Genomic DNA, 13,328 nt, shown 5'->3' with positions numbered 1-13,328 from the left:
CTGATTGGTCTGTAGTTGCAAGGATCTGTTTTTGCACCTTTTTTGTGCAGGGCGGTAATGTTAGCTGATTTCTCAGCAGATGGCAGAAGACCTTCATCAAATGAGATTGTGAATATAACAGAGAGGGTGAGCAAAAAGCAGCGGAGCAGGTTTTTAGGACACGTGGGCGAATGCCATCTGGATCGGTTGCGGAATCTGAGTCGAGGTTTGACAGCAAGCTCTCCACCTTGTCAGGAGAAAAGGACACGGAGTCCAGGAACAGCTGGGTGTGACTGGATAAGGTGGGTACAGAAAGCGATGGGCTTGGGACAAAAGATTTAGATGCAAACACCGAGTTTAGGCATTCAGGCTTTTCATGTGTGGTATCAGTGCTCGGCCATTTGAGGTAAGGTAGGGGATGGGGGAGGAACATACACCAGAAACAGATTTGATTAGACTCCACCAGGATTTGGAAGAGGGAGAGAGGTTTGAGAGTTCGGAGTTGAGATTTTAGAGATGTTGTTTCCGGGCTCTCCTCAGGGTAGATACACACTTGTTACGAGTTTTGCGGAAGGAACTGACATTACCTTCAGTTGGATTTGCCTTCCATGAGGTGAATGCAAGTTGTTTCAGGTAAACTGCCTCGCCACAAGCTTCAGTGAACCAAGGGTGGGAGGAAGTGCAGGATAACTGAAGACAAGAGGGGATAAATCTGTGCATGAGAGAGAGAGAGAGAATCTGTGCATCTAAAGTGGTTGCCATGGCAATCAGGATGCTGTTTTCCATCCGTTCCTGTCCGCACTCTAACTCACAGTTTTCAACTTTCACGTTTCATATTTGGTGCATCGGTACAGACTGTAGAGATGGTGTGTCGTGACATACATTCGTCATCTAAAGTGGTTGCCATGGCAACCAGGATGATGCTTTCCATCCGTTCCTGTCCGCACTCTAACTCCCAAAGTTTTCTACTTTCACGTTTCATATCTGGTGCATAGGTACAGACTGTGGAGACGGTGTGTCGCGACATACGGTCGTCATCTAAAGTGGTTGCCATGGCAACCAGGATGCTGTTTTCCATGTAGTAGCACAATTCTGTATATACCTTCTTGTTTGGGCATATATTGTGCTCACTTGCGCTCTTGTTACTGATTACAATATACAAATACATATGTTGCTTTAGAATTATTTGGATCAGACTTCACTGCAATGCTTTATAAACAAGGACAAATGTGTCCAAGAGCCGCGTCCTAAAGGCAATAACAACAACAACTTCTGATATTTCATCACGTGCCTTGATGGTGTCGTCCACCAGACGGCGGTCTCCTTGGGTTAACCTGAGGTGGTCCCTTCGGGTGGGTGCCTGACATGTCCGAGCCCTAAGAGAGGATGATCACCTGTCTCTGTTATCATCTGAGCTCAAGCGTTTGGACATCGGGATTGCAGCTCTCTCTGAGGTTCGGAGACCGGATTGTGGCGATAACATGGCGGGTGGTTATACCTACTATTGGTCTGGTCGCTCTGATGGTTACCATACCCAAGGAGTTGCTGTAGCTGTGTCCAATAAGCTGACCCCAATGATAATTGAGGTAACACCGGTCAACGAGCGTATTATGAGATTAAGGATTTGTCACTCCTTAGGTGTCATTTCTCTGGTCTCTGTTTATGCTCCGACTGAGGCGAGTGATCTCACCGTGAAGGATGCATTCTACGCCACACTCGAGTCTGTGGTTGATCAGTGCCCCAGACGAGATACACTTCTAGTCTTGGGGGATTTCAATGCATCGACTGGAACTGATAGGGATGGTTATGAGGTGTGTGTTGGTCCCCATGGGTCAGGAACTGTGAACCAGAATAGCACTAAGTTCCTTGACTTCGCAAGAAGTCATGGACTTAGGGTGGCTGGTTCATGGTTTCAGCGCCCACAAGCTCATCGCTGGACTTGGTATTCCAACGCTGGCGGTGTGGCAAAGGAGATTGACCGTGTCCTCATTGACGGTCGTTGGAGGATGATCCAGAACTGCAGGGTCTACCGGAGTGCTCAGTTCCTCAATACTGACCACAGGCTTGTTGTAGCAACTCTAAAGCTGCACCTTAAATCCTGGAGAATGGTACCATCCCAGCCTAGGCTGGATGTTGGCAAGCTCAGGGATGAGAGAGTAGCTGAGGATTTTGCGAACAGGCTGAGTGGACACTTGGGGGTTCTGGGTGCTTTGGGGGGTCCTGAAGAGTTGTGGAGTGCCTTCAAGACCACCTTCCTTGATGTTGCCGGTGGATGTCTTGGAACTCACCGCAGGGCAAAGAAGAATTTTGTCTCTCAAGGGACACTGGATACCATTGAACAGAGTCGCAGGGCCAGGCTGAATGGCAGAGCTGAGCTGTTCAGGGAGCTGAGGCGTAAAACTGTACGTGCACTGAGGGTGGACAAGGAGGCCTATGTGCGAGGAATCTGTGAGGGGGTAGAGCATCACCTGTGAACAGGTGATTCTCGTCCCGCTTCCAGGGGAATTCGCGCATTGCGTTCATCCAATCCCATTCCTCGGAGCACTGCAGTTAGAGCAGAGAGTGGTAGGCTCTTGACAGAGGAGTCTGAAGTGAAGGCCCGCTGGGCCGGTTACTTTGAGCGGTTGTACCAGGCTGATCCCCCAGCTGTCGAGTTGGACGTCAAGGGTGTTACAATTCCTTTTGCTGACCCTCGAATCAACTGTGGTCCACCTTCGCTTCTGGAAACACGGGCTGCGGTGAACCAGTTGAAACGGGGCAAAGCTCCAGGGATCTGTGGCATCCATGCCGAACTTCTCAAGGCTGGTGGAAATGCTGCACTCGTGTCGTTGCATGCAGTTTTGTGCTCTGCCTGGACCACAGGCATCATCCCAACTGACTGGAAGAGGGGCCTTGTTGTTCCTCTCTGGAAAGGGAAGGGTGATCGCCAAGACTGCAACAACTACCGAAGGGGTGACGCTGCTCTCAGTGCCGGGCAACGTCTTTGCTCGGATAATTCTTGATAGGGTTCGCCACCATCTGCTTGAGCACCAGCGTCCAGAGCAGTCTGGCTTTACACCAAAGAGGTCAACGATTGACCGTATCCTTGCTCTTCGTGTCCTCACCGAATGCAGACGAGAGTTTCGGCAGGGGCTGCTTGCAGCCTATGTTGATCTCTGTAAAGCGTTCGATTCAGTGAATCGGGATGTCCTCTGGAGGATTCTTGGTCTTCGTGGGGTGCCACCAAAACTGATCGATCTGATGTCTGAACTCTACTCTGGTACTAAGAGTGCTGTGAAGTGTGGTGGTACCATCTCTGACTTATTTCCCAGTTGTTACTGGAGTTCGTCAGGGTTGTGTACTTGCCCCCACACTTTTCAGCACTTGTATGGACTGGATTTTAGGGAGGATGTCGGAGAGATCAAGCTGTGGTGCATTGTTTGGGAATGTCAAGATCTCGGACCTTGATTTTGCAGATGATGCAGTCATCTTTGCGGAGACTTTAGACATCCTTTTGGGGGCCCTCGAGGTGCTGAATGAGGAGTCGGAGCCGCTGGGATTACGGGTTTCTTGAGTCAAAACTAAGATCCAGGCTTTCGGTGACATCTTGGATGCTGCTATCCTGTCTGTGTCTGCCCAGGTAAGTGAATCTCTCCACGACCTCAACATCCTCACCACAAACAGTGATATTCATGTCTCTGCTGGCTGTGAGTCAGCAGAGACAACCCTAACAGCCTGGGGAGTCATGGATTCACTGGATCATGGGGTGTGGCGCTGCCGGTACCTGTGCGGGAGGACGAAAGTCCGAGTCTTCAGGTCCTTGGTACTTCCAGTCTTGCTCTATGGCTGCGAGACTTGGACTCTGACCAAGGATCTGAGACGGAGACTTAATTCCTTTGGTACCAGGTTTCTTCGGAGAATCCTTGGCTATCGCTGGTCGGATTTTGTGTCCAACGAGCGGTTGCTGAGAGAGACTCGGATGAGATTTGTTACCTGCATAGTCCGTGAGCGTCAGTTGCGGCTGTATGGACATGTGGCTCATTTTCCTGACGCTGATCCTGCTCACCAGATTCTCTTGGCGAGGGAGTCTCATGAGTGGAGGAGGCCAGTGGGCCGACCACGTGCCTCCTGGTTGCAGCAGGTTGACCATCATCTCAAGGAGATGGGGATGGGCCTGGCATCTGCTTGGGGGATGGCCAGACGGAGGCCCCTGGAGTACCGGCGGAAAGTGGATGCAGCGACGCGCTGTTCTGGCACATGCTCCCATACCTGACCTGACCTGGCCTTGATGGAGCCAATAGCGAGACCCGTCATCGAGGCTCCTGTTCATGACGAGAAAATCGTGTATTTACGAAATTACAACACATTAAATGGAATAATCTTTAAATAGTAACGTGAACATTTCGAAACTTTAAAGCAAATGTCCGAATATATTTAAAAGTTCATGATAGACGCTCTCAAAAGGCACCGTCAATGCGAGGATGTGTAAGGAAATTCTCTGACAATTTTTTTTTTGGGGGGGGGGTTGGAAATCACTTAAAACACGTAGAAATGCAAAAAAAAAATTTTTTTTTCTCTATTTGGGGGGGGGGGTAACAATTTTTTTTTCGGGGGGGTTGGAAATCACTTAAAACATATAGAAATACAAAAAAAATTCTCGAACAATTTTTTTTGGGGGGGGTTGGAAATCACTTAAAACATGTAGAAATGCAAAAAAAAAAAATTTTTTCTCTATTTGGGGGGGGGGGTGGGGGGTAACAATTTTTTTTTCGGGGGGGTTGGAAATCACTTAAAACATATAGAAATACAAAAAAAATTCTCTAACAATTTTTTTGGGGGGGGGGGGTTGGAAATCACTTAAAACATGTAGAAATGCAAAAAAAAATTTTTTTTCTCTAACAATTTTTTTTTGGGGGGGGGGAGGACCAAGTCCAAACTTTAATGGCATGATCCTTGGACCATACCTAACCCCCCCACCACGTTTCGTCGAAATCCGTCGAGGGGTTTTTCCGTAATACTGTTCACAAACAAACAAACAAACAGAAAGGGGTGAAAACAGTAACCTCCATCCATCTTCGAAGATGGCGGAGGTTAATGAAAGGGGAAAATATAAAACAACCACAAAACCAGGGCTGTTCGAAACTAACCCAAAAATATTCTTCCGAGAACTATACAAAGAGAACTGAATGTGTCGATTTCCCCCCGGAAAAAGATTGATTAGTAAAATTCTGCAAAGGAGTTTATTGAGAGGAAAAATAATAAAACATCAAGGAGGGGGGGGGGATGGATCCAAAACTTACGAAAGACAAGCAATGCTCCGAGTGATAACTGACAAAGAAAAGTTTTTTTTTTTTTTTAGAAAACAACTTGCAAAAAGACGAACCATCAAAAACCCTGGCCCGGATGGGAGTCCAAATTTCTGGCTAAGCTCAAGTAACCTCTGGTCTTCATAATCACTACCTTCGAGCACTTATCTATCTCCGAGGGGAAAAGATAATGGATGAATGACTCGCAGAAGGCAACGCCTTCCTCTTCGCAAAATCTGAAGAAATCCAACTGCCTCACGAATATGTTTCAATTACATGTATACCAACAACGTACAGCCGTTTAACAGGAACCACCACAGAAATGATTTACTATCACCGAACAACAAGGATGTCCAGAAGTAGAGCAGAAAGGATGCAATGGAACCATCCATCCATTGGAACCATACTCCGTGCAGAGTGTTGGTGCTGCCAAAGCAGTCTCGTTGGCTATTGGGTACAATCCTGGCCGGGTCGCCACTCCGACGCAGGATACCAGCAAGCTGGCACTCGTTTTGTTAACCTTGGAAGGATGACAGGCAGAGTCAACCCCACCTGGTATTAATTCAAACACTTAAGCCAACACAGCTTGGATCACTATTAACAAAAACAACAAAAAAAGCTTTTGATAGTGTCACACATTCATGGATGGCAAAATGCATGTCAGTGTGCAGTATCAATGAAGTATCATGCAATTACCTCTGAGTAGAAGAATGGCACCAAACATGTCATAAACATAAGCACAAAACAACTGCCAAAGAATACCAATGTAGAACGAGACTAATACTAAAAACATGCCTCTCCTAAGAAAAAAAGGAAAATCAAAGCTATATACCAACTCGCAGTAGCCGTGTTCTAATATAGTTGCAGAATTGTAAACTACCACACTCGAAAATCAACAAATTAGAAACCAAAACAAGAAAACTTGTCACTATCCACAAAATGATCCACAAAAACCATCCACCCATCCCACTCTCTTCCATCCCATTATTCCCTCCAGGTCTTCAAAACAGCTGTTCACCACCACCTCTTATTTAGGGAGCCACCCCCATCCACCACCACCCCCATCCAAAACCATGATCTTTTCTACCCCCGTTAATCCACCCCAAACCCACCTCCTTCAAATTGCCTTCTTTCCTTCCTGAAAGTCCCTGTAATGTCCATCTTGTATACCCCATGTTCCCCATCCCATCCCTCTCCCTTCCACACATCTCCTAATGTCTCTGTTCCCCACTGTTTCGTCCTTCCCTCTTGTGTCATGCCCCCCCCTTGCTGTGCATTGTGTGTTAGCTCTCATACGAGCCTCGACAAATGTATACAAAAAATATGCACCCCGCGAATGTACCGGCTGAGACGAGGAGGAGGTGGTGGCCCGAAAGAGCTCAACCAACTGCACATAGCGACGAGTGTAGGATTGGCCAAGTATGTAAAAATCTCAAAAGACAACCAAATCCAATTTGGCTGAGGAGTCCAGTCCTGGACAGGTTGCCACTGCGATGTAGGATACTCGAATGGCGTATTACCCCAGTGAGCTGGTACTCATTTTGCCGACCTCGGAAGGATGACGGGCTGAGTCAACCCACCTGGTGTTGTTTCAAAGGCATCGACAGGGGTTCAAACCCGGTTCCCAAAGATCTTCACCCAGCCACCTTAACCGTTAGGCCAACACCAAGCTGATACAAATATGAAGACAGGCCAGAAAAGGTATCTCTAACAAACCTGCAAAATGTTTCCGTGAACAGGTGCAAATGGAAGATGCTTTATGTGAAATCAAAATGGTAAGAACTAGGGAGTCCTTGGAACACAATACTCCATGCAGCATTCAAGTAGAATCATTCAATTTTAACACAATAATGATTTTAAAGGTCATGTTTGTTTTTTTTTTTTAATAAAAGTGTTTTATGGAACAAGTGACGTTGGAATAAACCACAAAAATGTGAATGAAATCTTGTTTGTTTTCTGTTGTTCCATAATCCATTGAATATTTCAGTAACATATGTATACCTACAGCCAAAATATGTGAAACTCAGCACGTTATACCACAGGACCATTCCAGCTTGTATGTTTTGGTGCAGCTGATGGACTCTCAGAAGATCTTACAAACATTATTCCTTCTTTTCAGGCCGCAGATTGGATCCTGTCAACAGTCTGGTCACTTTCCTCCCAATATTGATTCTATTAAGATTCTGATTCATGAAAACGTCAGATACTCGTCAAATTGGAGGGTGTCCTCATCGAGCTGTTTTTGTATCTCCTTCAACTCCTCTTCCTTCTGAGTTGCAGATATGTTCAAGCTGTTCGATTTGTTGATGCATGCTAAACTAGAACAGCACTCATTCGAATGCATCCCTCCGTCAGGCTGAACAGTTTACGTTTTGTATCCCACTGATAGGCCAGTTGTGGAGAAATGAGAGTTGTAGGACAAATTTAACGTGGGATTAAAGGGGGACAAAAATGGTTTCTCCATGACAACCTTGCTAGTTTATCCCCCACCTCTCCCCCCCAAACCCCTCAACTTTTACATGGGATTGGATGGGAATAAAAGGGAAAAACTTTCTGACATTCGCTCAGAAGACATCTCTTTGCTGATGACTCCACTCTCTGCCGGACCATCTGTCATCCCTCAGACCGGCAAGCAGCAGCTTCTTCGCTCTCCGCAGATCTGGGTAAAATCACAAACTGGTCCAACACGTGGAACGTGTATTTCAATCCGGACAAATCTCACACTCTCACTATGTCTCTCCGAAAGGACCATTTGGAACCCCCCCCCCCATCCACATTCTTAACAATCCTCTGGAAGAAGTCCTTTCTTTCAAGCTTCTAGGTCTCACTATCTGCCATGATGTTTCCTGGGAAAGCCACATTTCCAACCTCACCTCCAAAGCCAGTCGACGACTGGGAATCCTCCATCGTGCAAAGTCCTTCCTCGGCCCACCTGAGCTCCTGACCACATACAAAGCTTTCCTCCGCAGCCTGATGGAGTACTGCTCTCCCCTCTGGGCTGGTGCTCCTGCCTCTCACCTTTCTCGGCTTCACGCTGTAGAAACCAAGGCATTTAGGATAATTGACATCTCACGTGATGAGGCTGGGTCTTTGGGCCTCTCACTCTCTCACTGCAGGCAGGTCAGTGGTCTTTCTGTCTTCTACCGTCTCCTCTCCGGTCTCGCCCCCCTGCTCTGTCTGTGATTTGTCCCCACCATATTTCCGCAGGGCGTTCAAGGTCCGCCAACAACCTCCTTCTGGTAAAACTAACAAAATCATGAATTGCTGCTCACTTCACTCTTTCATTCTTCTTTTTTTTTTCTCACCTTTGGAATAAACTCCCTCACTCTGTTCAATCCCATTCTTCCCTCCAGACCTTCAAAACAGCTGTTCACGACCACCTCTTATCATCCCCCATCCAAATCCTCGATCTTTTCTACCCCCGTTAATCCACCCCAAACCCACCTCTAAATTCCCTGCTTTCTTTCCAGAAAGTCCCTATAATTTCCATCTTGTGTTCCCCGCCCCATCCCTCTCCCTTCCACAGATCTCCTAATGTCTCTGTTCCCCACTGTTTTGTCCTTCCCACTCCCGCCCCCCTTGTCTCATGCCCCCCTTGCTGTGCGCTGTGTGTTATCTCTTGTACGAGCCTCGACAAGGTATACAAAAAATAAATAAATAAATTCCTCTCCAAAATCTGACTTCTCCCACTAACAAGTTCAACACTCATGATGAACAAAACCCACCATTCCTCCCCCTCCCTCCCCACCCACATATTAACAAAATGACGTCTTTGCATAACTTGTCATCATCTCACGCATCACACCATTACATCTTTACATTAATTAATTATAAAGAATAATGGTCTCTCTGGTCATCGAACTCAAAAAGAGAGCCAATGAATATCTGTTTGTTTTGGAGTTTATCAAAGTGTTTGATTTTCTTTTGACTTTCATCACCATCAATAATGTTAATAAATAGTATGTTGGGATTTGTTTCTTGGTTGATGTATCATTGTTGAGCAGACATATTCATCAAACACATTTGTGATATTTTAAAATTTGGACACCACAACCAATCATACTGTCTCAGAATAAAGTCAATATTCATTGTGTTAAAACAATGGTAGGAAACTGAAGCCTTGTTAGGGAAAATAATTTGACGCAACCCCCACACATGTTGATTTTTATTTTTTTGGGGGTTGCTCGGGCAACCTGCCTGCATGTCTGGCTCTTTCCCTCTTCTCCCTCTCCTCCCTTTCCTTTTTCTCTTTCTTTTTTCTCTTCCTCATCCTTTTCGACAGTCTTCACACTTCTTGGACTACTTTCACTCCACAAATATCTTCTCCTCCTCCTCCTCCTCCTCTCCTTCCCTTTTATATGGAGTGAGGTCTGATGGCACCAAGCTTCTGCCCTGCCTTGATGACGATACCCCTCCACCCCCCTCTGTCCTCGGCCAACTCTCTCCACTCTCCAACCACCCCTACCTTACAGACATCCCTCTTCACATAATCCAATCCTCCCATCTCAACTGCAGTTTACCTCTTTTCCTCCTACCTTGCTCTCTCAACCTATCCGCTCTCTTTGCCATTCTCTCTTCCCGCACCAAGTGTCCAGCCCATCTCAGGCAGCATTTCACTAATCTCCCCGTCAAACTCTTCTGCACACCAATCTTGTCACTCAGTTCATCAATCCTCATTCTATCCACCATCTTCACACCCGCAATCCTCCTGACCCAGTTGTTCTCGCAAACCTGCAGCCTCTGTTATTGTTTCTCTGTCGGTGTCACCGTCTCCAGACCGTAAAGGCAGCACCTTCCCTTTCAATTTTCTTGATATCTTTCTGTCTGCCATTACTCACTCCACCCTCCTCCATGCATTCGCACCCACCTGTATACTCTGCACCTCTGCCTCAGACTTACCATTCCCGGTCACTGTTCCTCCCAGATACTTAAACCGATTTCCCTGCCTGATATTAATTTATTTTCTCTGTTGCCCAACCCACATCTCTTCAGTCTTCTCCATACTCATCTTCAGCCTATGCTTCCCAAATGCCTCTTTCCAATCCTCCAGTGCTTCCTGCATCTCCTACCCAATCTCCGCTACAACAGCCAGATCATCCGCATCCAGCATCCTCCCCATACTACCCCTCAGGCTCACCTTCCGACTTACCAACTTCATCACCGTAATAAACATTAGTGGTCTGAGAGCATTTCCCAGCCTCAAACCAATATTCACACTGAACTCCTCAGACATCCCAGGACCAACCAAAACTCTTCCCTTTGTTCCCTTGTACATCCCTTCCACCAACCGAACTTCTGCTTCTGGCACTCCCATCCATCTCGGTGTCGCCATTACCATTTATTTCAGGACAGTCATAGGCCTTCTCCAGGTCCACAAATCCAAATGCCATCTCACCTTGCACCTCCAATCTCTTCTCCACCTACTCTCTCAACATGAACATCCCATCCATCATTCCTCGAACCCTATCAAGAATTATCTAAGCAAAGACCTTGCCCAGCACTGAGTGCAGCGTCACCCCTCGGTAGTTGTTGCAGTCCTGGCAATCACCCTTCCCTTTCCAGAGAGGGACAACAAGGTCCTTCTTCCAGTCAGTTGGGATGATGCCTGTGTTCCAGGCAGAGCACAGAACTGTATGCAACGACACGAGTGCAGCATTTCCACCAGCCTTGAGAAGTTCAGCATGGATGCCACAGATCCCCGGATCTTTATCCCATTTCAACTGGTTCACCGCAGCCTGTGTTTCCACAAACGAAAGTGGACCACGGTTGATTAGAGGGTCAGCAATAGGGATTGTAACACACCTGATATCCAACTCGACAGCTGGTGTATCAGCCTGGTACATCTGCCCAAAGTAACCGGCCCAGCGGGCTTTCACTTCAGACTCCTTTGTCAAGAGCCTACCACCCTCTGCTACAATTGCAGTACACCGAGGGTCGGGCTTGGAGGAATGCAATGTGTGAATTCCCCTGTAAGCAGGATGAGAATCACTTGACCACAGGTGATGCTCTACCCCCTCACAGATTCCTCGCACATAGGCCTCCTTGTCCACCCTTCGTGCATGTACAGTTTTACGCCTCAGCTCCCTGAACAGCTCAGCTCTGCCATTCAGCCTGGCCCTGCAACTCTGGTCAATGGTATCCAGTGTCCCTTGAGAGATAAAAATTTTATTCTCCCGAGGGTGAGTTCCAAGAATCCACCGGCAACACCAAGGAACACAACCGGCAACACCAACACCAACCGGCAACCATAATCTTGAAGGCGCTCCACAACTCTTCAGGATCCCCCAAAGCACCCAGACCCCCAAATCTCCACTCAGCTTGTTCACAAACTCCTCAGCTACCCTCTCATTCTTGAGCTTGCCACCATTCAGCCTAGGCTGGGATGGTACCATTCTCCTGGATTTAAGGTGCAACTTCAGAGTTGCTACAACAAGTTTGCGGTCAGTATTGAAGAACTGAGCACTCCGGTAGACCCTGCAGTTCAGGATCGTCCTCCAGCGACCGTCAACGAGTACATGGTCAGTCTCCTTTGCCACACCGCCAGCGTTTGAATACCAATTCCATCAATGAACTTGTGGGGGCTGAAATCATGAACCAGTCCCCCTAAGTCCATGACTTGATGCAAAGTCAAGGAACTTAGTGCTATTCATGTTCACAGTTGCAGACACATGGGGACCAACACATGTTTCATAACCATCCCTATCAGTTCCAGTCGATGCATTGAAATCCCCAAGACAAGAACAGTATCTCGCTTGGGGCACCGATCAACCACAGACTCGAGTATGGCACAGAATGCGTCCTTCACGGTGAGATCACTCGCCTCAGTCGGAGCATAAACAGAAACCAGGGAAATGACACCTAAGGAGTGACGAATCCTTCGTCTCATAATACGCTCGTTGACTGGTGGTACCTCAATTATTATTGGAGTCAGCTTATTGGACACAGCTTATTGGACACAGCTACTGCAACTCCTTGGGCTTGGCAACCATCAGAGCGACCAGACCAATACTAGGTATAACCACCCGCCATGTTATCGCCACAATTTGGTCTCCGAACCTCAGAGAGAGCTGCAATACCGATGTCCAAACGCTTGAGCTTAGATGATAACAGACGTGTGATCATCCTCTCTTAGGGATAGGGCATTCTAGGCACCCACCTGAAGGGACTGCCTCAAATTAACCCAAGGAGACCGCCGTCTGGTGAACGACACCTCAGTACCACCCCGACACACACTACCACAATCTGACCCGGGAAGGTTACCTCGTGGCTTCCCTCCTATCATCAAAGATTTGGGGGTCTTGAAGGCTTTTCCCCAATCCAGTCATCTGGTGAGATGCCCTGCGAAGGGCTGCTTCACAGGAGGTACTCCTACAGAGTGGGTTTTCAGATTTTTTAATGCTTTTAGTATATTTTTAGGAATGAAGGGTTTTACGGTGGCCAGAGGGTAAATCCTGCCACCAACCTCCAAATAAATAGTACCCCAACTGCAGGAGGAGGTCCGCAGACACAGTTGGGTCCCAGATTTAGTGCCACGTTGAAAGTCACTGAACAATTCAGTGCGGGCCATTCTCTTGCCAACGCTTGTCTACTGAGATTTCATGGCTGTGTTCATGATTTCATACACCTGTCAGCAATGGATGTGGCTGACATAGCCGAATCCACCAATTTGAAGGGGTGTCCATTTACTTCTGGCCATGCGTATGTATATATATATATACACCCCCCACCCCCACACACACACACACACCAAAGTTGTCTCGAGCTAAGCTTTGTTCGTTAATTGTCTCCAAAAGTTATGACCGACACCGAAGGTGAAGGAGGTTATGTTTTCACCCCTTTCTCTCTGTTTGTTATTTGCAAAATTGAAGATTTTTTTCAAGTATCTTGGTCAGTCGATTTTGTTATTTTTATCTATTTGTCTGTCTATCGCCTACAAGTCACAATTTAAAACCGATCTTCACGAAACTTCAAATTGTAGAGGTCGTCTCAACTGAGAAGCCCATTGATTTTGAGGTCAAAGGTCATCTTGAGGTCACGTTTCTAAAATCATAATTTTTCACCTGA

The sequence above is a fragment of the Eptatretus burgeri genome, chromosome 17 (assembly GCF_056783735.1).
Source record: "Eptatretus burgeri isolate ZD-2024b chromosome 17, Ebu_testis_v1, whole genome shotgun sequence".
NCBI lineage: Eukaryota > Metazoa > Chordata > Myxini > Myxiniformes > Myxinidae > Eptatretus > Eptatretus burgeri.
Note: the sequence above shows the minus strand (reverse complement) of the source record.